Source organism: Numida meleagris, chromosome 19 (assembly GCF_002078875.1).
Source record: "Numida meleagris isolate 19003 breed g44 Domestic line chromosome 19, NumMel1.0, whole genome shotgun sequence".
In the NCBI taxonomy this organism is placed as follows: Eukaryota; Metazoa; Chordata; class Aves; order Galliformes; family Numididae; genus Numida; species Numida meleagris.
The window spans coordinates 7,132,464-7,158,349 of NC_034427.1; the positions used below are offsets into that span (position 1 = coordinate 7,132,464).

A 25,886-nucleotide genomic window follows, 5' to 3' on the forward strand; every position below is an offset into this window, starting at 1 on the left:
TTTTCTTCAAAGGGAGTCCTCAGCTGCTCATTGCTAGCTGCACTGCTTTAGCTGGAGGCAGTGGGTTTGACCTGTTTACTTTCACCATAATGCTTAAATCTCACAGTATAATGCAACCTTAAGCTACTGCAGCAGGTGGTTGACTTACTCTGAATTTAAGACCTGATTCTTCTAATGGCTGAGCAATTTCAAATTTGATCTCTGAGCAATGGTAGGACTGGAAATAGTACTGTGGGCAATTCATGTACAGTAGTGAATTTTTACAAGATGCTTTGTAAATACCGTGCACCTTTGAATTGTTTCATCCCAAACATTAATACTAACAGGATTGCATTTGCCGTACATTGCAAGGGAGTAGCTGTTTCTTGCAGAGATGCTTGTATCCCTCTACCAGCAAAAGTGATCATTCAGAAGTGAATGAAGGTAGGAGACTGGGGACACTATGTACAACACACAGTAGTCATTCAAGTACCAAGACAGCATCAGAACAAAGAAAGATTTCCAGCTCTGCCCAGGCATGAATGCTGCTATTAAAGTGTCCAAGTGTGACTGCCTTTGATCCAAGGTTGGTGTTGATCTGGTGGAACTGACAGCCACTCAATAGAAAGCAATTGTGTTTGATTTCGTGTGGCTACTTCTTTGCTACTTTTATCTTAAGGTAATTTAGGAAAGAATTATATGTATAACAAGTATGCACTTAACAATGGTTAACACAACCTCGAAGGCAGGTGTCAGTGCTTTTCTCTACAAGTTCAAAAGAAAGCTGAGCAGTCACTGTGCATGTGAGTGCCACATAAAATTTCCTAATACAAGCCAGGAATTAAAACTGTAATTTGAGTTTTGGATTACTTTTACAGTTGTTTGTTTGCTCTAATCTGAAGAACCACGTCATCTCAGTCAGGAAGTGCCATGCAGGTTGCATCAGTTTTCCACTTTGAATGGGGTATCTATTCTCAGGGACTTTCAGGCAAAAAGTCGCCTGCTGCAACCAATGTGCTGCATGCACCTAGTTCTCCACTACCTGCAAAACTTCACTTAAGTGCTGCCTAAGGGTGCCTTTTTACAGTGAACAGGACTTGACTTAATAGGACAAAATGTACTAATCTTGAATGACTTTATTTTCACGATTCACATGCCATCATTATGATCTGGTGCTTTCTGTTCATAAATGAGAACAGTAGCCTTTCTCCTGACCTCCATTAATGTATATCATAAAGGTTGCCCTCATAATATCCATCACAGAAAGACCTCATTCCCTTGCAAGCTGTTCTTGGGTGACAGTTCAGGTGAAAGTTATATATTCCTGCAAAACTTATCAAATCCATGTGATAACCACACTGTCAGAGGCTACATGAGCCATTATTGACCACGTATTGGACAGTCCATTCATTATTATATAAGCTCTTTTAGATAATACTGGTAAGAAAATAGTTGGATAAACTTGCTGGAGCCCATTGTGAGTGGGATTTGGAGAAAAGGCAGCTTTAAACGTAACCAGAACAGGATCAAGATGTTCATGTGTCATTGGTAGTATCTTGAGTTAGGTTCTGCTCCATTCCCGAGTCCCCGAGAAGAGGGTGAATTCAGAACAGAAATGCTGCTTGCACTGAGCAACATCTCTCTATGACTGAACATGTTTGAAGTGATGGACGCAGCTTGCTTCTACTTCCAGCTGCATAATTTTACAGCCATTTACATAGAATTTAATCTTGTAGAACTTCATGGAGCTGTGAAACAAATACCAAAAAGGTACTGAACAGCATCCAACATGCAGTGCAGATGAGGAATTTGTATGGGCATTTAAAAATAGGAACCTGAATTTTCCATTTAGCTGTCAGCAACTTGCTCAAGAGTGGCCATAGTGAAATCCTTTACAAGCGTGTGCTGTGTAAAAGATTTCCTATTATTGTGGTTTTAGGGTTCTTTTCATAAACGGGATGTCACTTAATCCTACCTTTATACAGTGATGGAAAAATCACTTTTTAAGTTGTCTCTGAAGTCCTCCTTCTTTGTGATCTAAGAAAAGCATTTTTTTTTCAAGTAAATGTTATGAAATAACTTTTCTAATACAGCAGTTAAAAAGGTTTTAAAAAAAAAAACAAACCACCTTCAATCTTATTCTGACATAATTTTCTGAAAACAGAAGAATGTGAACTAATGAATCAGAGATTGTATTGATCACACTGTCACTCTGATGACCTATTCAAATCTAGGATGTTTTATCATTCTATTAAATTGAGTTCAAAATCTATACACAGCAACGGATATAGTAATTAAAAATTGCGCTGATAATACTCATAAAGTTGAACAGGACACATGTTGAAGGTCACAGCCATGGTGTAGCTGAGGCAGGAGGACACTCATGGAGACCAGTTGTCCAACCCCGTCACGTAGCATAGGATTGAGGACAGCATCCAGCTGGGCTTATAATATATGCAATGATGGAGACTCCACAGCCTCTCTGTGTACTGGACAGAGAGCAGCCTTGACCACAGGGACCGTGACGGTACAGCTCAGGTTCCTGAGAGTCCTCACGAGTCCTGGGTATGATGCTCGCGTCTTTTCAGCTGTATTTTCCCCTTTCCATTTTCTAATCTGTTTTTTTCTCCAGACAGTTCTAGTCAGTCTAGTTTCATTTGACGGCTTGGGCTGCCAATATTAAGCATCAAGACATTAGTAATAGTAACTTTTTCACTAAGCTCTGCATTTCTTGGAGAAGATTTTCTATTGTGTAAGAAGTGCCGGGCATGGAAAATCCTGCTTCGGTAAGTCAGAATGAAGTTACCGTGGAGTAAATCTTATTTAATGCCTTGAAATGTAAGAGCACATTCCTATTTTGATACATTTGGACAATAAATCAGGTCTCATGAAGCTGATATCTGTCTAAGAATAGAAAAAATGTAAAGAGAAACAAAATGAATTCATATTGCATACAGATTTAAGTGTTCGCTCTTTCTGATATCCAGGACACCAGAATACTCCCCTTTAGGGAGTAATGACATTTCACAATTTCACAATAATCAGTTATTATAGAAGACCCAGCAGTGTTATTTATAACTCAAGAAGTACTGATTTCTTATGCTTGTTTCCCAGTCGTATTCTCACTTTACCCTTTGACTCAGAAAATCTGGGGCAAGAACAGTCTTTATCTGTAGTGAGGATTTTCTAATTGTTATTACTGATAGTATAAACAGCACCTTCTGCTTAGATGTGCCAAGCTACGTGTTATTGATGTAAGCAGGGAATTGTCTCTTTATTAAGGAAGGGAAATCCCAGTTCCAGGCTGGCATCAGGCTCAATACTGAGCTTGATTCCAGAACTGTCTGAAATCTGCATTCTGCCTCTGTTAGCCTTCAGGTGATGCAACATTTTCATCCCTAAAAACAGGAAGCAAGTGTGGTGTTGATTTTTGAAAAGAAACAGAAGTGGTCTAACTTTTCACCTGCTGAAATTGGTTAGTAAAGAAAAGCAATCCATTATTTGAGTGGGTGATGTGGCTGCCTTTCAAAAAAATGTTTTGAAGTCTCTGAAAATAAGGTGCTGAGTTGTTTAAAGTTACAAACACTCGGATGCCAATGTCATGGTAACCAAGCCTGCTGTGACATCCTGCTTGCTGAGATTTTTGTAGATCTGTTCTCTTGGGCTCTGCTTTATATAGTTAATGAACAAACCAGAACACAAAAGAAAAGATTTCACAAAATTAACATCTCACATTAACAGTAGAGTAGGGCTGTGTTGTCCTCCATGGCATCATCTGCTGCTGACATTCAAGCAGTTCTAATTACTTTAATGACTCCCATAGGTCCCCTCTGTAACTGCTGGATGATGCCTGAGGAGACTCTTCAGAGGTGAGAGAAAAAAGCCAGGGAGCAAGCAGAGAAAGAAATACTCTTCTTGAAGGCAAAAAAAAATAGTTTTACTGAAAGCCTGTGGAGTTATTATGGCAGATAGTTTCTCTCTTTGGACAATCCTGCAGTCTTCATTCTGCTTCAAGGGAATGCTTGGATCTCTGAATTACTTTGGGTTTCAAAACCGGTGCCAGCTCTCTGCTGTCTTCTCTTCATTGCTCTTATTTTCATTTTTTTTAAGCAGGAGCAATTTGATCAGGATACATTTTTTGGTGGAGTTTGCCATACGTTTTCCTGTCAAACTATATAAAATGTCTTGATAGTTACTACTTCCCATTTTTCATCCCATGTCTTATGGTGAGCTATGAACACCTGAGCTAATTTGATCATTCTGTGTGATGGGAGAAGATTGGCATGTTTCCATGGGATCACAAATGGCTCATTCTATCTTTCTCTTATTTTTTGTAATCTTAGTGTTCACTTTCCTGAGATGCACTTCCATAATGGAATTGTACATTATTATTGGTGTTCTTCGATACAAAATAGATTCAGTACCTTCGGGGCTATAAATATCATTGATTCACTCCAAACAGAGAAAGATACTGCAATATTTTTTAGATTATTAAGACTTTTCCATTTCTTCTCTGATGGGAAGAGTTATGAATTTAGTAATCATTATGCCCTAGGTGACTTAGGTTAAGCAATCAAAACTTCTCTTTAAAATGTAATTATGATTGTTTCCAACACTTAATTCTTTTTCTTCTTTTTCAAAATATTATTTTTATTTATGCCTTGAGCATTTTTTTGTTTACTGCTTCAAAGAACTTCTATGGCCTATGATACTGTAGAAAAAAATCTTAGTGTCTGTGTGGCAGATTGTATTTCTCACCTGTAAAGCTTCTGAGGAATTATTGAGCACTTCAAGATGTCATAGTTGGAACTCAAGCTTGCAATAAATGTGTTGATTTTTTTCTCCCTCCTGAATGGGTAAGATGAAAAACTTAAGTCTTCTCCTGATGGATTTCTGTTTCTTGACCAGCTTGCTTTAAAATAGAAAGGAAAAATTAGAGAAAAGGAAAAATAAATTGACTTCTGAGACATGCTACGTCTCCACCTGTGCAACTCGGTAGTTGTTCTAATAAGTGATATAAAAAAGTGTGTGGGGCCAAAATCTAACAGCGGTTCCTCTGACTGTGTAAACACCAGCCAATTATGATATACTGAGATATTTTATGCAAATTTTGATTTCTGAGTATCAAGTCCTTTTTTTTTTTTTTTTTCTTTTTTCTTAGTTCACTTACTCTTCTACAAATTCTAATAGAAGCAGGAGACCTGCAGTGCAGGTGCTTTCCCAGGTGCTATAGAGGTGATGCACTGGTACCTTCTAAGTAAATGGCAGGGCTCCTTTAGGACTTAATGGAGACAATGGTGCAAATGCAAAGGACTCTGTTAAAAGTCATGATTCAAATATCCTGCTGTCCGCCTCTTGTATCCAAGTCAGGTAAAACAGAAGCCCTGCTATTTTTTATTTAAGTTCTTGCGTAAGTGCTTGTAAAGTCTGAGCAGCTGAAATGTTCACACCAAGCTGTACCTTTAACAGCCAAATAATCCACATGCAGATATCAGAAGTGTAGTAAACAAAAACAGCGGTTGTGAGATGTTGCTCCAACCAACATTTGTTTGCTTTAGGAAGTTTCAAAAAGTGGAAGTGTTTTTTGGTGGATATGAAGCATAAGTTAAAGCACATTAAATGGTGTGTGAATGTTGACATACAGGAGAAAAGTAGCATTAAAGCTGGAACTCAGGAGGGCAACTGTGCTTTCTGGTGGGAGTGTTCTTAGATAGGGGTTTAATGTACCGTGACTTCTTTGCCTTGAATTCATGCCATTAGTTGATTTGCCTCAACTTTCCTGCCTGTCCTTAAGTTGACGTGGCCTTTGGTCCTGCCCTCTGTGCTGCCTTCAAACTGGAAGCGCCGGCTTTCTGTGGGAAGACCTTGTACAGATCCTGAGCAGCGTCCCCCTTACGCCTCAGTCATTTAATTAACCTTTCAAATTGTCTCTTCAGTACCACTTTGAAAGGGCAAAGTCCCATGGCCTGTTTTAATATTTAAAATGAGAAACTGATGTTCATCACCGACGCTTCATTTCCTGTAGAACGATGTGCCTCTGAGCCCTTTTATCCGTGGGACCTGATGTGCATGATGATGCCTCCACTACATTAATACACGCTTCTCAGCTGCACTGTTCCCAGTTTAGGCTGATTAGGTTAAAAGATCATCCAGAACGTGGTGATGATTCAACATTTATGTTTTTTATCCATTGCAGGCTAAATATATGCTCAGTGGGATATTTGGGGGTAAGGAGAGACGGTGAAAATCCTCTGCTCTGTTGTATTTCTAATAGGTTTAGTAATGCTCAGTGGAAATGGTAACTTCAGTCTTCTCAGTACAGACATTTATAACAGAGTACTCCGTACTGTATAAAGGCAATTAATTGCCTGTCTGATGTGCTTGCTGTGTACATCAGAATCTACTGTTTAATTGTATGAAACTATGATTGCACAAAGGATCAGTTTTTGATTTCTGAAGATATTTAATGAAAGAATGTGTTATGAATAGGAAAATAAGCCTACAGCCAAGATGAGCATTTCATTTCCTACTTTCAAGTAATTGTCAAAGTTACGAAAATATTTATGCAGAAACTGCTCCTTTAGTTGTCTGATTACATATAAAAAAAGAGTGAATCTGTAGAATTTAGCAGTAGAGAATGAGTTTTTTTCCTACAAGATCTAGTAGCTTTAGACACATTTTCCAATTAATCCAATAGAAAACATGAGACACTGACAGCATCTCAAAACAGGCATCTAATTTAGGAGTCTGCTGGGAGCTGAAGTTCTTTACATAGTCCACAGAGTTTCCAGAGGATTCTGACTCATCTTTCAGAGACTGCAGCAGAAACTTGGGTTTCTGTCTATGCCTCTCAGCTTCACACCCAGTAAAACATTGTGAGTACATGTCTGCGTGTCTAAAGGCATTTCTTCAGACTTTTTGTCCATATGGAAATGCTTTGTAATAGTGTTGAGTTGATTGTTGGAGATGAAATAAACATAGTGCTTGAGCATGCTAGATATATCTGAAAAAAAAAAACCAAAACATTGTTTGAGATATTACATTCTCTTTTATAAAATGGAAGGCTATGCTATAATGGGATTTTGCAGGAAATTTGCAAGTGGTACACTATGAATTAATTTGCTGCTAGGTTTGAGGATAGAGCAGTTTCAAAATCATTAATAAGCACTGAGGGAGAAAATTTGATTTGTAAGTGTTTTATGATCTAATTTTGAAGTAGGATGGAATCCTTTGTTCCTCTAAGTTGTTCTGTTGCTGTTGATAGAAATCTGTCTACAGTTGGCCATCGTAGAGCTACAATGTAATGGAATTGGTTTGACCCCGAGAAGCATGAGCCATCTTTGCAGTAAACTGGCTGAAGTTACAGAAAATCGCTCAGCAATATTCATGATTACCCAAAAAAAGAAAATGTATATGTTTATCCAATTAAAACACCAGAAATAAATAAGCAATTTTGCACAATCTAATTATCCATTTGGGATTTGGCCAAGACGCTAGGAGCTGACAGCCCTTGAGTTAGAGGTGTCACAGGAGATTTAACAGCAAAGTGAGGAGTTTGGGTCTGCATCTCACCGGTGGGGTGTGCAGCAGTACTGGCTGTGCCCACCATCTCTACCTTCTCCTTTCACCTTTTCCTTAGTTCGTGTGCCCTGAAATAGCACAAAACAAACAAAAATAATTTTGAATTATCATTGTTTTAAGTGTCAGTAACAGCACTTTATGAAACAATGAGACTAAATAGTACCTAAATTTCTTGTTAATATTGACCTTTTAAATCCTATTGCATCACAGCCTGTCTATGCGTAAAATAACTCTTGAGGAGGACTGTGCTACATTATGAGGTATCGCAGTTTTGAGTTCTTTATCTTCATATTTTTAAGGGGTAAATATTTTTTCGAACTTCTGTGGGGGCAATCCCTGCAGTAGGAAGTCCTATTTTTAAGAAATAATAGCTCACATCTATGCTTGTACTATCATATTTGCAAATGGTTTTTTTCACAGACTGGTTCTTTGAAGTCGTAACTGTTTCCCAAAGAGCAGTTCAGCTATAGAGGATAAACCGTCAAGATTCATTTTTGATGTGATGACTTTGGCAAGAGTTTTATTCTTTAGCAGTGAAGAGAGCACCTGTGGACTCGGGGAATGCATGTCTCAGCAGTGCAGTTTTAAAGTTTCATTCTCCTCCTCCACGTTGAAAAATGGTATAGGAAGGATGGGTTTAATTGTAAGGATTAGATTTGGGGGAGTGGAAGGGTTCATGTTTAATGACTTATACACTTTACATTTTCTTTTTTCACCCTTGCTGACATGCAGTTGGGCCCATTTTTGAATTTTAGTGTTGACAGTCACAAGTTCCTGCAGGTGAATTTATATACAGTGGTCAACAAATGTTATTTTGACTTCTCTAAATAGTGGTGTAGGGTGAAAATGAATTTGGCATATCCTGTCCAAGCCTTTTTACTTGGCTTCTGTTAATAGCATGAAGTTTTGGTTGCACAATCTGATCTGCATTTTTTAGTCTTGGCAAATGTGACAACAACCAGTGTCCTGCCTGCTCCCAGCACTGCTGGATGCCCTGTGGTTTGATCATTAATACAAGCATTTAAATGCGTGACTTACTTTTCTGGATGCCACATTTCTATTTGAGACCCATTTAGGAGCAACCCTGAACACATCAATGTGCATACGCCTTGTATTAAAAGTATTTGTGCTCCGGGAACCAAGGTTCAAAAGGTCCCAGTGGGGCACTTGTAAAACTAGATGAAGTTGCTGTAATCCCAGACAACATAGGCATTTATTTCTCTGAGCACAAAGCCGTGTGGTTTCGACCATGTGCTGCAGAACCTTGCTTGGCATTAATCTCTGATGGATGTGAGCTGAGTGTTGTAGCATTGTACCTGTGTAATATTCTCATAGGCTTTATGCATCTGCGCATGTAATGAAGTGGTGTATAGCAGAGACTTGATGAGGGCTGTCTAGACAGGATGTTCTTTATCCATAGAGATGAGTTCCCCTCTACCAATTAAAAAAAGAAAGATAAACACTGTGCTTTACTTAGGAAGTACCGAGGAGTTAATGCCATTCTCATGGTTGATTACTCAACTGTCAATGTGATTTGGGGGATAGCATAGAACAAGACCTAAGTACCAACCGAGAATTAGCCAGCTGATCTTAGTAAATGAGCATTTCACATTTGGAAGGGAACAGGTATTCACAGCTCTTTTAGGAGAAACAACCAGTTTACTTTTTTATTAAGAGATTCAGCTATGTCAATATAGATGTCCTACCAGATTTTCCATCACAGAGGGAACTAATTCCTTCCAGACCTAAAACCCTGTGTGGTCGCTGGCTGACCTACAGGAGTGCCTGCTTTCTCTCCACTCCGTTTCTGCCTCTCTCACTTACTGACAAAGCTCTGCAACACTGCACTCTTGTTTATTTCTGCATAGACAAGAGAAAAAACAGCATGTGGTGAATAAGCTAACAAGTGGCTGGGTTGTCCCTGCTCATCCCTCATTGAGTCACTGAGGTGCAGGGTGAGCCAGCACCTTCATCTTGAGCACGGCTGTCATGTACCATGTCTGGCAGCCCAACCACCTCGTCCTTCGTGAAGGAGATCCATGGTTAAGTTTGCCTCACTCTAATTAAGACTGCCTGATGCTGCTGGTGTGGAAAGAACCGGGGAAATGAGCTGCTTCTCTTTTCTCATAAGAAAAACTGTGAAATACTTGAATTCAGGCTCTATTTTTTTTTTTTTTATCTCCCTGTGAAATGCCTCAGGGCAAGGTTAGAGCAATTGTATGCTATGTTTGCCTGCTATACAAAGTCCCATTATAATTTGGCTCATTTCTATAGACTTATCTCTCGGGGATCTGTTGGAGCTGCTCTTAGAGAATGTCAATGTGCTATTAGAAAAGTGATCTGCTCTGTGTGCGAGTTTGTCGTGAGGACATCCTCCAAAGTCTAGTGCTAAAAAATGCTGTGATTTTTGTGACTGACAGATGGGTTTTCGCCCCCTTGTTGCCTTCTTTCTAAACGGGACGTTGAAAAATTAATATTTCTTGAGGCAAAAAAAAAAAAAGTCTGATGTCGTTGAGGTAGAAAATTGTGGTCTTGTAACTGTCAAATACTTGGACAGCACATGACACCAATACCCAACTGATAGTCAGCTTTTTATTCATCCCTCCTAGCCCCGTTTATCTTCCTACCTGTTAACTGTGGCCAACCTGACCTGCTTCTGACCATAAGCCTTTATCTGATGCGGGGATAAAGGAAGCAGGCATCATATATAAAATACCCATTCCCTTGAAGCAGTGAAATGTAGCTGAGCTCACTTATTACCTTCCTCAGAAGATCAAATGGTACATGCAAACAATTGTTCTCCCAGGAGTGAAGATCTTCCAAGATGGACACAAATCCCCAGTGCTTATTTCTTGATGGATCTTAAGTCTTTATTGTTATAAAATGTGAATTTAAGAAGTTGGATTTTAAACTGATGTTTTTCTGTCTGTTTTCACTTTGTTACTGCAGTTTCAGAAAATGGGTTAATTTGTGCTTTGTTTCCTGGCAGGGTCATATTTTCCTATATAATCCATACATGTCTGGATGTCCTTATCATTTCAATTGTGCTCCACAACCATTCAGAAATGGGAGCAGTTAATACGAATTGTTCCTCTCGACCCCAACCATGTCTTTGTCTCCATCAATTCATTTCATTTTAGAGGTGATTCCCTTTTTTTTTTGGTTGAGAATGTGATGTCTGAAAGTTTTGCTTTCCCCTGTGCTTTTATCTCTGATTTCAGATGCCAGAACACCTTTATGGCTGCATCACATGCTGTTTTTGCACTTGTCTGGGCTGTGTGATTTAATGGAAGGACAGCTTGAAAAACACGGGGTGCAAACAGTGGCTTTACTCATTACTCCAATCAGTGGGAGTTATTCTCCGGGTATTCTGCTCTCTTGACCTATTTTATCCCAGCAGCTAGAAGCAGTCTGACTTAAAATCCATTATCCAATTCATTGCAGCTGGTAAAAATGATTGTATGTTTTAGGGTGTACAGATAGCAGCATTGCCTAGAAACTCCCTTTTAGCAAAAATAAGGTACCCTGTGAACATGGGATGCATTAAAAATTGGAAATGCAGCTAGTATTTTCCATATTGTACATATATAAAGCAGTAATATAAGCCTTTGCGAGGGGATTGTTTTTCACATACAGCTGATTTGCTGTGTGTGCTCTGACTGCAAAAGCTTCCCCATCCCTGCCTGCCTAACTTTGCCCTACCACTTTAGCAATCCTCCCCAAATGGCTGAGCGTTCTGCTCATCTCAGGGGTAATCCTGGATGCTGCACACCTATCCTTATGCAAGTTTGCAGGCTGACAAGCCCGAGTCAGGCTGGGCACATCTGGGAGGAGGTGTTCAGCACCGCTGCTGCTGCTGTTGGACTGTAAACTCCACTCCAATGTTTATAGCCCTGCTTCAGCCTGAGCCCACTGTGTTCCACACAGCTGCTTGTCCTGCTGGGGTTTGTCTCAATAACGCGTCATGCACAGCAGCTTCTCTGCTCGACCAGGATGTGTTTGTTTTTTCGCTTCTGAGTCTGTGGTTGAGCTCTGTTGAAGAAGAAAAAGCTCAAATGTGGTCCTGGAGTTGTTTTTATAAACAGCACGGATCTGAGTTTTGATCTGACACAGAGGTGCCAGTGGGGCAGGCTGCTAAGAGGAGACAACTATCGAAGCCAATCGAAGTGTTCAAGTGAAATGGAGGAAAAAAGAATCATTTTTTGGATTTGAAAATGTTCGGCTGGTTGCAGTCTCTACTCCCTCTGTCTGCACATTTCGTAGCTCGGCGTAGTATATCACCAGGCTGTTCCTTAGGGACGTAGGGGCTGTTCCTAGTGAGTTACAGACCCGCTAGGCCTGCTAGTTTCGGTTTAATTTGTTTTTCTTTTATAAGGCAAATTTCATTTGGTTTTGCATTTACAGGGTAGTGGGTGGAATTATTTTTTTTTTTCCCCAGTTTGCACAGGGCATTATTTTATAAACTCTCTAAGAGGATTGGAGTAGCAAAGCTCTGGATAAATCTTGCATTTGAATTTTTGCAACTTCTTCACAAATGTGTCATTATTCTTTCTCGCCTTTATGGAGTTGCTTTCTGTATGAACTGGCTGTTAAGTGAGTTTCAAATGGAGTTTTTCATTTTCTTCCGAGGAAATAACCTGAGCTGTGGTGGTAATAGGTCGTATGTATTGGAGGCAGTTCTATTTTTTATGGCTGTGGCATTTTGATGGCAAGTGCCACATTTATATAAAAGTAAGGCTACACATTGCAGATAATTAGACGGGAGGTTTTTGAATGCTTGTACTAAACTCTAACTTCTCCATGAGCAGAGATGAAGTGATGCATGTTGTAGATTTTCTGCTGGAGATCCACTCAAACAGATACAAACAAATTGCCAAAGTGATCAGGATTTATTGAGTAGGTACATGTCAAACAAATGATCTGTGCCCAAGTCTGAAAGCAAATCCACACAACTCCCACTGACTTCACCATCAGGGTAGATTGTATCGGCCGCTCAGCAACTGCTGTAGCCTAAATGGTAGCAAATATTTGTCCCATTGATTATGCCATAAACCCAGTAAGTCACTTGACGATCTTCCTGGGCCAGGTCAGCCATCCCCAGAGCAGCTGGAATTCCCAACTTTTTGTGTTTTCACTGAGGTGCAGAGTAGGTACAGTGGTCATGGATCCCCTGTAGTGCAGCATGAAGGACGAGCACAGAGACGGTTTGCAGCTGAAGGCACTGACAGCATGTGGATAGCTGACATCAGAGTAAAGGCTGAGACACACTTGTTACCAGTATTGCAAGACTCTAAAAGTTGCTTCAATTCAAATCAGAAACAAGTATTTTCTAGGTGGTGCCGTTCTGTGCATGTGCCCATCTCTAATTTGTTCATTGTAATGTGGGTTTTTTATTTGCAAAATAATGAAAAATATTATTGCCTGAGTTGAAAATGAAAATTAAATTTCTGAGATACACTGGAGCAGTAAAGAAAAAGAACAGAAAAAGGATTCTTCCATGATAATTAAAAATTATAAAGTCATTACTTAAACTTGCTTTCTGAATTACAGAAAGAATTAAACTGCTTGTTTCAGTGCAGAATCCTTGTAGCATTCCTTCATTAAAATTCTACATTGTCAAAACAGATAAAAATGCATATACAATGACTAATTTTCTTCAAACCTTGGCTCTGCTTTGGGCCTTATCTCTCTTCACAACAAAGCTCACCTTGAAGGGATTGAATATAATATTTGCTGATCTGGAAAAAGAAAGAAAGAAGCATCTACTTTTTGCAATCTATTCTTTCCCCTCTAGATACTGAGAAGGAAAAGACCTGTGGGGTACTAAAGCTCTCGTGTACCATAAAGTGGTATTATAATGAAAAGTATTACTTTTTATGGCATCTCTACAGTATTATGGAAAGGCATTTTTCTATAAATGTTAATCTTTAATCTTTATAAATTGCACTCTGCAAGACTAGAAAGTCTGTATAGCATTTGTCCCGAAGGCTTAGAAGGATAAAAATAGTATTGGATTTAAAAAAATAAAATAAAAAAAAAACTTAGAAATATAGAAATATTAGCTTGTTTGGGCGAGAAATACATGAGAGCTCCACAACTGTTTGGCTGCCCTGCTGGGCAGCACTTACACAGATGTTTAACTTCACACAGCTGAAGTCCAGCTGATGTCATTGGGACTTAAGTCTGTGCTTAAATTCTGTCCTGAATAGGAAGATTAGTGGCTAGAAACCACAGCTACTGAGCCCCTCCCTCCAAGCCCATGTTATGAGGGAGCTCTTTCCAAGCAATAGAAATAAACAGGTTGAGCAAATAATTCAGATTGTTTTATACATCTTCTGTCTTCAAGACATCTCCCCATTCTTCTTTCCTTTTTTTTTTTTCTCTACATTTTATTCAGTACCTCATAACACTAAGCTGTTGGTGCTGCTCCTGAGCATACAGAACTGCACTCTTCGGATGAGACTTCCAGATGAGATGGCACTGCTGTTTTAAAAGGGGTGATCTAAATTTCCCTCTGAATTGGAACCTCATCTATTAAAGTTAAACTTGGCAGATATACATGGATTTCTTAAGGTCTGGGCTCCCCGTGCCAGCTGGTGAACAAGGAGTTAATAAACCTCAGTTTGGCAGTGTTAACAAAGCATTGCTGAAAGCTGTGATGGTTATCCTCTTGAATGTCTAGAAATGGGTTACCTTTTCTGAAAAACATCCATTAATGGTATATTAATGCGTGATATCTGAATGCGTGAAAACTTAAGATAAAAAGTATTTATGCTATGTAATCTATATAATTACAATTTACAATGTATGTCCAATGAAATTTCAGCATTTAAAAAGCAAAGCTTTTCCTGAAGTTTTAGCTCTGCCTAATGTTGTTTTTTTTTGTTCGTTTGTTTTTTCTCTGTAGGTAAGTGCCTACATTCTTAACCAGCTGCGAGTATCTCTGGGTACTGACAACTTGGATGCCTATCGAACAAGTAGAGCTGCTGTGCCCTTCTGTTTTGGTAAAGTCTGTCACAGATTGACAATGTTTTCTGAGTTTCAAGAACACTTCTATCCACTTCTAAATTTTCTGCACGACTGATGGGTGTTGGTGGGCTCTTGAAGGACTTGTTTGCGGAATAGATTTTTTACTTTAGGTTCAAGTTGTTTTCCTGATTCTGTGCGCTCTGCAAGGCTGTCCCACTGCTGAGGAGCAAGGGTGTCCATGGCCGTGTCTCAGAGACGGAATCCTTTTCTTCCTTCTATTGAGAGGTCCACTTAAAAGCAGTAGTTGTGAGATGGTTTTCTCTGGGTGATGTTCCCACCAGGTATAGAAGCGCAGCGTGCTGCTTTTCTTGCTTTTTTCTTCCTGAAGTACAGGCACTGTTGCCAAGATGAGTACAAAGTCACATTAACTGTTAATTGTGTGCAGACAGGCTGAAACAATAGTATTAAAAGATGTGTTCAGTACTTGTTCATCTCAGTGGATCCTTGACGATACCAAAAAAAAAAATAGTGTAAATATCTTCCATTTTATCTTCCACAGTTTTTTGAGCTGTGGAGGGAGACTTAGGGGCTGTCACATTGTTCTCCTGTACACAGCCAGCTTTGGAAAGCACTTTGTTTTGGTGTTAGCAGTGGCTGAGATTGGTTTTTGAATGGTGCACCAGTGTCTCACTTGCCTGATATTCAACCCTTCAAAAGTGCCTGGGTTAGCCCAGAAAAAGCATCCTGGCGCAGTGCTCTAAAACTTGCTGGCATGAGACTCACTCAGAATCAGGGAGTACTTTGTCTCCTTTCCCTGGGACAGAGGTGCATCCCTGATCTCAAACACATAAAGACCTGCTGCTCTGGGCTCATTTCTGAAGCCGAATCTCTGTGCATCAGACAAATCCAGAAGCACTTTTAAAAGTATTTTTTGATGAAGTTAAAGGCTGAACTACATCTTCATTCAAGATCAAAATAAGGAGGGATTGTATGGGGGAAGGGGAAAGTAGAGGGTTTGGTTTTGTTTTAACGCCATGTTACCAGGGAATTGCACTTGTTCTATGCAGATGTAAATTGTAATTGCGGCATTACGGTGTAGGTATTGGAATAATGACCTGAATTGATACTACAAATATAATTACATTGATTCTTTACTGATGGCTATAAACAGTGACATTTCCCTTGATCTCTGAACGGAGCTGGTTATAAAACACATGCTCCACTTTTATATTCACACACTGCATTCTCATCACTTTTGTCTCTTACTCCCCAAGGGCTTGATTTAGAAGAAGTGTCTGATTTAATGGAAAAAATGATGAAACAACACAGACAGCAGTTCAGAGTATTCCTAATGTAAAAGAAGGTGCTTCCTTTTGGTTATGTTTCTCAGAATTCGTTATTTATGTTTTACTTTTTACTGAAGAAATATTAGATGCCAGGCTATTTTCATTTTTTAAATTATTTTAAATGCATATCTGCTTTCATATCATCTCTGAATGACTCTTACATCAGTTAGAGTCATTGCACTGATCTGATTTAATGAATCATGCTCTAAAGTTCTCATCAGGCTACCAGGCTGGAAAGAGCTTTTATGTGAAAGGGCAGAAATTAGACATGGGATCCCTTGGACGCTACGGTTTTTACTAGTGGCAAATATATATGTCATAAAAATAAGAACTAAGCACTTGCAGAATCTGCTGAAATTACTGCTTCTAAATTAGCCTCACAGCTTCGTTTTGCAGAGTGCAAGGCTGGTAGGTGTCTGTGGGTGCAAGGTCTTCAGTTTTCCAGAAACATTTTCTTTTTTTTCCTTTTTTTCCTTTTTTTTTTTTTTTTTTAAATAATAGCTATTACTTCTATAGTGAGATAACAGAGTACAGGGATACCTGGGTTCATTTCAACAATGTAAAAAAGATAACGAAATAGGCCATCCTTCTGAGCCTCATAGCGTAACAGGCCTTTAACACATCCTTGATGTTTCTGTGCTACGACTCAATCATGAGAATACTTTTTCCTCATGTGTAAAAACATTGTATAACAAAAAAAAAAAAAAGGGAAGTCTATAAAACAGCCAAGTCACAGAAGTATTAGCCTAATAGTAAAATAGGTTAGTGTTAGGTGTGCATGACCTTGTGACCTTACCTCTAACTTCTGTACCAGAGCGGTGTGTCCTAGCAAGAAGTCCTGCAGAAAGCCTTCCAGCTCCTTCCTAGTGTTCTTTCAGTCACATCTCAGGAAAAAGCACTCCCAGATAAGTGTGTTCAAACTGTAGGTTCTGTTCAAGGATGTTCTTCCTATAAAAAGGCTTCTGCTTGCTTTTCTTGTTCCTTGGTCTGCACTGCCGGTTTGTGGCTGTGTCTCTGGGAACTGTTCCTGATTTCTCTGTAACATTGTCAGAATCATCATCCTGAGGATATTGTGAAATGAGACCAAAGTAATTGTAACTGTGATTGCTAAATATACTGTCAGTGCTAAGATTATAAGTGTGATTGTTCTGGCAGAATGCTGTGATCGAGCCACCGTGTTGTTTATCCTTATTTGGAGAGGAGTTTTTCTGGAATCTTATTTTAGTAGGCTACAAAAGGAATGATTATAATGCCTTGTTTAAGGAGACAAATGCCTCTGAGTGCTTAAATGCGGAACAGCTTCATGTACAGCTCCTAAAGAATCAGTAAGTCCAAGGCAGTTTCCAGTCTCAACATGAAAAGCACCAGGTAATGTCAGCAAAAATAATTACTTTAAAAATTTCCTCTTTGCAAGAGCTGCCCATTTGGCATTTCAGAAGCAGAACCTATAAAGCTGATGTTTATGTGATGTTCCTGTGTCATCCATCCATCCATAAAACAGGTAGAAATAATGAACGGTTGTGGGGGTTTTCTCGCTGTAAGATCTGGAATAGTGGTTGCCAGAGCCTCTCTCATTAGGAGACTGCAGAGTAAAGCAGAGCTGCCTTGATTATAATAACCATCTTTCAGATAATGCGGCATTACATTCGCACTTTGCAGTTCTGTTTTGTAAGGAGATTTGCTTTATTTTCGCTTCCCACTAGAATCCAGATGAAAGTGGCTTATGCTCTTGACCGTAACGAAGGAATTTCACCCAATCTCCTTTTTCGGAGTCAACCACTACTTTTTGAAAGCATTAGCTATTTTTTTGGGGCAGCTGTCATTGGTAACTGACACTGTCAAGGAACTTTTCCCCTCCAGAAGGTTGGGATCCTTTGTGTTTAGAGAGCTGGATGTGCGCAGGGATGTTTGCTCCGCTTTTGGAGATGACATATTGCAGAGAAGCACTGTGTGCTCTCCAGGTACAGATATTCTCTGAAATCTTTTATTCTCATTTAGCTGAGACCCGCATCCCACTGTTCACTATTTCTGTGATTTTTTTTTCTGTAAACCCTTAAAGAGCATTGTGGGATTTCAGTCATTTTCTGAGTGTACTTGCAGAACTATTCAAGGCTGTAATTGCTCCTTTCTTGGAAGTCTGGGAATGTTCCACATTTGTGTGCTTTTCCTCCACTTGTTTTGTTTCAGGTCATGGTGCCTGTGGTTGCTGGGCTCCATGAGGGCTCAGCTCAGCGAGATTTGACTGGAGGGATCCCAGCACAGGGGCCATGGGATGCATACGATGCATTACAGCCCCTGGAAGCAGAAATAAGTCTTTTTTGATCCAGCTCAGGTATTCCATGTTCAGTGTTCAGATTCCCATTTCAGTGGACCGTAAGAGTTGGCATCAGAGTGGTGATGGCCAGATAGTACCAAATATCTCATAGCTACATGGAGGGTTTGAGTGTAGCATGAATCAGCCACAACCAAATGCTCTTCAGCCCTGGCAGAGCCTCAGAAAACACAGCAGAACTCACCTGCTCACTCATCTTGACATAAGGAAGAATTACGTCTGGATGAGCCCGGTGCATGCTGCTGAGCACCCATTTGAAATACCATGGAATGTAAACACACTTGGAAACTAATATGTGCATATATATATAGTTGTTAGGCAGCGTTAAATGAGGAGGGGTCAGCATCTTTCAGTACAACATTCTTAAATTGTGAGGGGAAATGTATATTCTGACTTATTTTTTTATATTGCACTGACTTGTCCTGTGATTGCAGTATAGGAAAATGCTGCTCTCCCTTTAAATACCTGGGGCAGTTATCACTGGGGGTTTAATACTGCCTGCTATATTACTTCGCTGTGATTAGCTTGGTGATATATTCCATAACCTTTGGGCTATTCTTTGAAATGTATTTCCATTTTAAAAGTATAATGCTATGACCATACTAAGAGGAAAATTACTAAGTTCAAAAGTCAGTAGTGCTGAATATCTTTAATGACACATATAACACTGTGCAGTCACGTTTTGCAAAATGTGCATTAAACGGACATCTCCTGAGTTGGATAGACATGTTGTTTTCCATATCACGTAAGAATTTTGCCCTTATGCTAGCGTCCATTCAGAGGAGCTGTATAGGGAGCTTATTTGAATTGGCTGATCAGAAAGCACCAGGAGCACACTTGGATATTTAAAGTGTTGCATATGTATACATTGTGCCAAATACACTTTTCAGTGACACCAGCATTCATGAGGTTAGCCAATTGATTTATCTGTTGGAAATACTCAGCCCTTTCAGTATTCACAGAATACATTTCTGAGTAAATTGTTACACGCACATACACCTACAGTAAAGAATCCCATGTAGGCAGCTGGACTGAGCAGACAGACCTTAAGAAATCCTAAAAATAAGAATCTTTGCAACCTTTACTTGCACCTGTGTGCATCTGCATTACAATAATTTCTTTATGTGTTCTCATGCTATTTTTGCACAGGACCTGGCCTGATTCAGTGCACAGAAAATAGGATACTCAGTTAATGTGAGGCTTTTCAACGTGTTGTTTTCTTTTCATTAATCAACGTGTCCCTTATGCCTTATTTCTGCTTGTAATTCCAACCATGTTCTGAAGGCAGAATTATTAATTTCCTTTTGCGCTCCTCTGTAATGCTCATCATTTTATTATTTGACTGGTTCATGAGCATTTGGGAATTTCTTTTCTTGAATTAAAACTCCATGTGAGGTAAGGGAGTTCCAGTTTTTCCTTGCATCGTAGGATTGAATTGACCAATGAGAGATTAAGGCCAGAATTACCCATTAATTTTAGGTGCCCAGTCTGAGATACTTTGAATCTGGTTTGCTTTTTTCAGGCTACTTAGCGATGTACAGCACTTTACACAAGCAAATTGTGGCTCCCACTGAGTCCATTTGCAGCTGTGAATATTTAGCTCCCTCACTTAAGGTAATGGAATTGCAGACGGCGGTGGAAGGGTCGAGTTGCTCCGTGCATGCGGGCGCTGGCGGAGGGTGAGGAAGGGCTGTGCTGATGGGGGCTTCACAGACACGTGCTGCAGGCCTTCAGGTGCTGTCCTGCATGTTTATTCTTTCTTGCGCTCCCTTTTGGCCTGTGAACACCATTCCTCATTTACGCCATGTCCTTCCCACCTCAGGGCCCTTTCTGCCTTCCTTTGCATGACTTCTTGCCTTGCCCTGACCTGTTTCAACTTTCATGTCAGTCACCTGTTTTCCCCAGGAGCCATGACCTGTTTCACATGAAATATTGAACAGTTAAATACAAATACGCTTTTCTGCTGTTTGTGTGGGAACGGAGATTACAGTTTTCACAGGGCTAGAAAAGGGCTTATCTTATGATCAAAGCCCACTCTGCTCAATTGCTAGTCACTAATCGCAACCATGCAGATAGTGCTTCTTTTCAAATACAAGATTGCCGGATTGTTTTAACTCATGCACACATTGAGTTCACCCTGACCTTGAAGCCGGCTGACCTGTTCCAGCTCGAGCTTTCAGCCTGGGGCAGCCAGTTGGCAAAAGCTCATCCAGGCCAACCAAGTGGTGCTATGGCTGAAAACAGCTGAGGAGTAGGATAATAGGGTAGGAAGAGCCTTGACATGGGTCACGTTGTAATGTATCTGAAATGAACCACATACAGCATGAGATATAAAGTTTTGTAACAGCGTTTCTTTCTCTTAATGATTTATATTGCACAAAAAAGCACTCCAATAACATGGCTTTGGTGAACTATGAGAGCAGATGTCCAGCATACATTAGTTCGTATGAAAATTAAATATAATTGTCTGTTCTTTCATAAGTCTTTGGAAAAGAAATTGTTGTCCTTGCTGTCAGAATGACAGTATTGGTTGGTTTCCATGAGGCTTCCAGCTGATGGAAAGCCATGTCTCTACCTGGAAGCACAGCCCAGCACAAGATGCCAGTTTCTATTTCCCATTTAATGGAAAACATGTTTGCTTTCTCATACCTATCTTGCTTTTATTAAATAAGTGAGACAGTCACACCTGCAGTAGATTAGAATTGATCGCACTCGATTCATGTGCTGCTGTGAACCCTTGTGGCATCATTATTTCATGAACTTCTCTACATTCTCTGTGATGCATTATTACTGGTTTTTAAGGAACACCTGTAGCATTCATTTTTCTTACATTCCTGACAATACAGCACTACTAAGAATTCGAAAGATGAATGAGACAGCAAATGATTGTAAAAAGGAAAAGATTCTTTCCCAAGAGGGTGGTTGGGACAGACTGCCCAAAGCAGTGGGCACGGCCCCAGGATGATGGAGCTCAGAGAGTGTTTGGACACTGCTCTCAGATGTAGGGTTTGGATTTTGGGTGGTGCTGAGTGGAGCCTGGGGTTGGATTCTGTTGGTCCTAGTGAGTCTCTTCCAACTTGGGATGTTCTATGGTTCTGTGATTCTTACTTTGCTCATCAGTCATTGTTGTGATGAGAACAGATTGAGAACATCAAAGGAAATACATTTTTATCCAGTAAATGCACTGGTACAGGCGTGAGGTATTGCTCACATTCTGTGCTGGAATTCTTCTTGCCTGCCTACAACATATTTATGCAAAATATACTATTATATGTATCTTATGTGCTATATGTGTATCTATATAATATATATGCTTACACACATATATAAAAAAATTAAAAAGCAAAAAAAAAACCAAAACCCTCAGAAAAGCCCCCACTGCAACCTCCCACTGTGTCTCCGTGCATATGTTTTAAGTCTTGATTCGCATCTCTGCTTAGTAAGTGGAAGTTTATTTTTCCCGTGATCTGTTGATCAAGTTCTGGACAGGGCCTCTTGAAGCTGTTTTATAACTATAGAGAAAATGAGGATGTGCAGTACTTCCATGAGCTCAGACTATCTTCTGTGACTGGGGCTATTCCATGCTACTTTGGGACCTGTTCCAGTTTCAACACTGCTTCCAGAAGTACCATGGGCAGAAGGTATTAATAAGAATTACAGACTTTTGCAAAGACTGACAAAATAAAGCTGATGGGATTTTCTCTCTCCTTGAAGACTACCTTAAGTAATAATACCTCTGTGTCATGTTCAGAAGTAACATTAATTTTAATCAAGTAGGGAAGAGTACTTGTCCCTTTCTGTCTGTGGTACCGCTAGACCTGAAAAGCAGTGAAAGGAAGACACTGTGCTTGGCTTAGGGCAAGTTGGGCATAACTGCAAAGTTTAAAGAACAAAAGGGAATCCTATTTTCAGTGCCGTGATTATCCATTATCACCACTGCATAAAACTAAATGCCGAATGCACTGGTGCAGCAGCTGAACATTAAATTCATGTAAACTGGGAGGGTGTATTAGTTCAATAGTTAACATTCAAATATTGCCCTTCCAATACTGTCTTACGAACGCATTCAGTAATATTTAGGGTACAAAAAAATGCACTGAAAGGTCCTGTGGAATGGTGGTCTCCCAGTGATGCATCAAGCTGGGTGCAAAAGTTTAACTTCAGTGAAAGACCCTGATGAACACGGATGCCCCAGTGCTGTGAATGCTTGTGACAGGCCCTCTATAGTGGGTGAATTCACCCATAGTGATGAACTTCCATTTGAAATGAAATCCAAGCAATTTCTGAACAACGCGGATGTGCTTCATCTCCCATGTACTCACTGGGTTAATTGAGGTGGATCTCACCTGGAAAAAATGCCTTCCGAGGAGCCATATGCTGATTTTCTTAATAGTATTCACAGAGACAGAATCTATCACCCAAGGACATTGATACTACAATAAATTGGAAGGAAATATTTTCACATCTCTCATGTATATTGTATATAATGAGTCTCTGGAATGTCTCCATGCTGCTGATAAGCAGCCTGCAGCAAAGTAGATACAGTGTGTTTTATCTTGATTTCAGGCTGCAACACTTGACTTCTGGGACTGGAAAAACCTAATAATGCCCTTCACAGCTGCTGACTTTCCTGTGCTTCGTGGAGCGCAAAGCTGGGTGATCCCAAGGTGTTTTCGTGCTGCAGAGCTCTGTCACTGGGGCAGCTATGGCTGTTGTGATAGTGTGTCACTTAATGGGAAGAAACTGTGCGAGGACTCTTTGGTGGGTGGGCTTGGTTTTGATGCACGAAATGTCAGGATTAAGGCTGTACAAACGAGGTTCAGTCCCTTCAATTGACTGTGAGTTGTCCAAGTCTAAGATAAAAAGGTTAATGGAGAAACACATCGTGATACTTCCTCTACAAGTATGGCCTCGCAGTACCTGTTTGTATTTGCATACGTTAACAGAAGATAGTCTCAAAAGGTGAAGGCAGCACTGAGCTCTGTGCTCATGGTTTGGCCCCAAACCCCATCTCTGTGCTCTAGTCCCAGTGGTCAGGAGGGCTGGCCTGTGGGGAAGGCCCCAAGGCTTGCTTGGTTGGAGTTCTGTTTGACTGCAAGCAATCTGTTAGTGCAGAGATTTTACAGCAATCTCCATGTGCCCAGGATTGGGCTGTACCATTTTCCATAGTTTCTCATTAATTGCACAAACCCACTTCTTCTGTTGCTGAGGAAAGACTTGTTATAAGCACATTTCACCCCTTAATTTGTGAATCTCTTTGCTTTTATAGCATTAACCTATAAAGTCACAGGCAAGACTCTGGCCACTGGCTCATGCCATGGGTTGCAGCGCTGGTCACACGTGAACGCTGTGCAGCAGCTTCAGTGCAATGTGCGGTGACAGTGGGAAAGAAGCATGAAGTGAGATGACACCGATTTCTTCTTTTTGTGCCACCAGCCGCTCCCTCTGTTCACTCCTCTCTTCCTGCCACTGCTCTACCCACACACATCATCTCACAAAAAAATTTCTTACGGATAAAAGACTTCTATTGCAGTCAGCGTGGTTTTGCAGATAAATCTGAAGCCTTGCCATCAGTATCTATATTGCAGTAACAAAGCAAAGCGTTGGAAGCATTGGTAACTACATGATGATTCATAACAATAGTACATCATTATCTCAATATGCAGTAAATAATACCTTTATATTCCGGTTCTGTCTCAGCTGCAAGGTGTTTTTTGAAATTGAAGTCCTGATCAGTTAACTCAGGTTGCTGTCTCTGTCAGCCCAAAACCCCAAACCTGAAGCATTGTTCTGAGTATCAATGAATAGCAATTGCGGTAATTTCTGTCTTCCCAGCCCGTTTGTCTGCAAATGCCAGTTGCTGTAGTATTTTCTTGAGCTTTCGATATTTGTCATGCTGATATAATTGAGCCGTGTGCTTTAGGTAGAGATGTCACTGGCACTGAAATTCCATGGACACAACAGCGACAGTGGTTCAGCTGAGTCAGGCAAGACTGCCTGGCTGCTACAGGTCACCAATTTAAAAAAAAAAAAGCAAAATCACTGTTTGCAATTACGAATAAATGGAGCATAATTGCATTTTATTTCTTTTTTCCAACAATGGAAAGCAAGCGGTGGGCTTTTTTTGTCCCTTCCTTTCTTTTTTTTTCTCCCTAATAAGTAGTTATGCCTGGATATCTGGCTTCTCAAAGTTTGAAGGTTATGCTTGCACTTAGGGAATGAAAGCACATGTGGTTTGTATCCCGACGTGGAGCAGATCACAGGGGTCCTAAAATCCAGCAACTTCCATTTGCTGGCTGCCAGCACTGCAGCTTGTCCCAGAGCCACGTGCACACTGTCCTTGGGGATGGTGCTGGTGTGGCATGGGAAATCCCATTTCCAGGGAATGGGGAACAGCACTTTCTGCACAGCATTAAGAATAACGTAATTCCTCTGTGTATGTTGTGTGTGTGTGTGTGTGTGTAAATAAGGTTAAAGTAATAATGATGTTGCGGAAATAAGCAAAACACCCTTCACCCCAGCAGCTAAATTCACAGCGCCTGCTGTTGTCGTTAGGCATTAAGCCATTTGTCCCAAGTTATCATTTACATAATATGGAATCTTACTGTTTTCTACTTCTTTTGTGACTTTTTTTCTAATAAAAGAATTCTTGCTTTGTGCTGGCAGTGATGAAAGATGTCAAACTGTTCATAGTGTTTAAACAATAGGCTCCTTACATGGCGTTGTGTTCCCATTATATTACATTACTACAGCACAACTTCAGCTGTGGCAGCGTGTTACTTTGCAAAAATAAAGTATTTCCATTATTTAGAAACTGCAGCTTTGGAATCCAGTCAGCAGTGCCTCCAAAGGAGAATTTTTGGTGTCAGCCTTCTTCCCCAAGGTACCCGATGAAGTGCAGAAAATAGCATTTGCTTTCCAAGATGGGCTTGTTGAGAAGTAGAATCAGGTGGAAATTAAGGATGTGCTTTATCGTGGAAAGATGTTATAAGGGAAAGCGCTGCTCTGTCACCTACTGTTGCGGTCATTAAAGTTTAATTTGATCTTTTTAATATCATGCCCAGGTGTTTCTATCCTGGAGTGAAGTGGTTAGCACAAATCTGCCATGTGCGTTGCTATGCCATTTTTATTAGCTTTTATTTAAGTCTCTGGAAAGTAATTTATTTTTATTAATTGAATCACTCTCCCTTCACCCTCAATCAGGGGCAAAGCTTCACTCAGAGATTGTGTTTGAGGGGAAAACACAAGCAGACAGAAAAGCCACACCAGTGGGACACCTGAAAGCCAGGAGCTGTCTGCGTCTTCCACCTTTCCCTCTAAACACAATGTGTGCATGGTGCTGATGGGTTGATGGTTGGCCTAGATGATCTTCAAGGCCTTTTCCAACCTTTGTAATTCTGTGTGGCTTTGGGCGTGCTCACAGATGCCTCCTGCCACCGACAGCTGAGGGATGGATGCTCCATTGCTTTGTGTGCAGGAGCCTTTGTCCGATGCTCTCCTGAGTCTGGCTAAATACCCCAAACATGAGCTGATAGCCACGTAAAATAGTGGGCAATAAGTGTAAGAATGCAGTGCAGGGCTGCATTCACAGTCCTCAGCTTTGGGATGATAACCTCACTGCTCGCCCAGCGCTTGGGCAAAGCTATTACAAAGCACTCAGCAGTGACTGCTCCAGCTGA

The 25,886-nt window shown here is 40.3% G+C and overlaps 1 protein-coding gene and 1 long non-coding RNA gene across 3 annotated transcripts in view; one reads left to right on the forward strand and one right to left on the reverse strand.

Moving 5' to 3' along the window:
* CDH4 (cadherin 4) overlaps positions 1 to 25,886 on the forward strand; it is a 415,068-nt gene that overhangs the window by 104,268 nt on the left and 284,914 nt on the right. Inside the window, exon 1 of one of the 2 annotated variants that reach the window (XM_021416335.1) lies at positions 17,224 to 17,243. The exons of the other annotated variant lie outside the window; for it this stretch is intronic. The gene's annotated coding sequence lies outside the window, so the exon portion shown is untranslated. Of the gene's footprint in view, positions 1 to 17,223; positions 17,244 to 25,886 lie in introns of those variants that run through there. 2 annotated transcript variants of the gene reach the window in all.
* LOC110408019 lies at positions 10,682 to 17,214 on the reverse strand. The gene is made up of 2 exons (XR_002444129.1): positions 16,672 to 17,214; positions 10,682 to 14,979 (listed from the first exon to the last, which is right to left on the reverse strand). It is a non-coding gene; the product is annotated as an uncharacterized LOC110408019 (long non-coding RNA).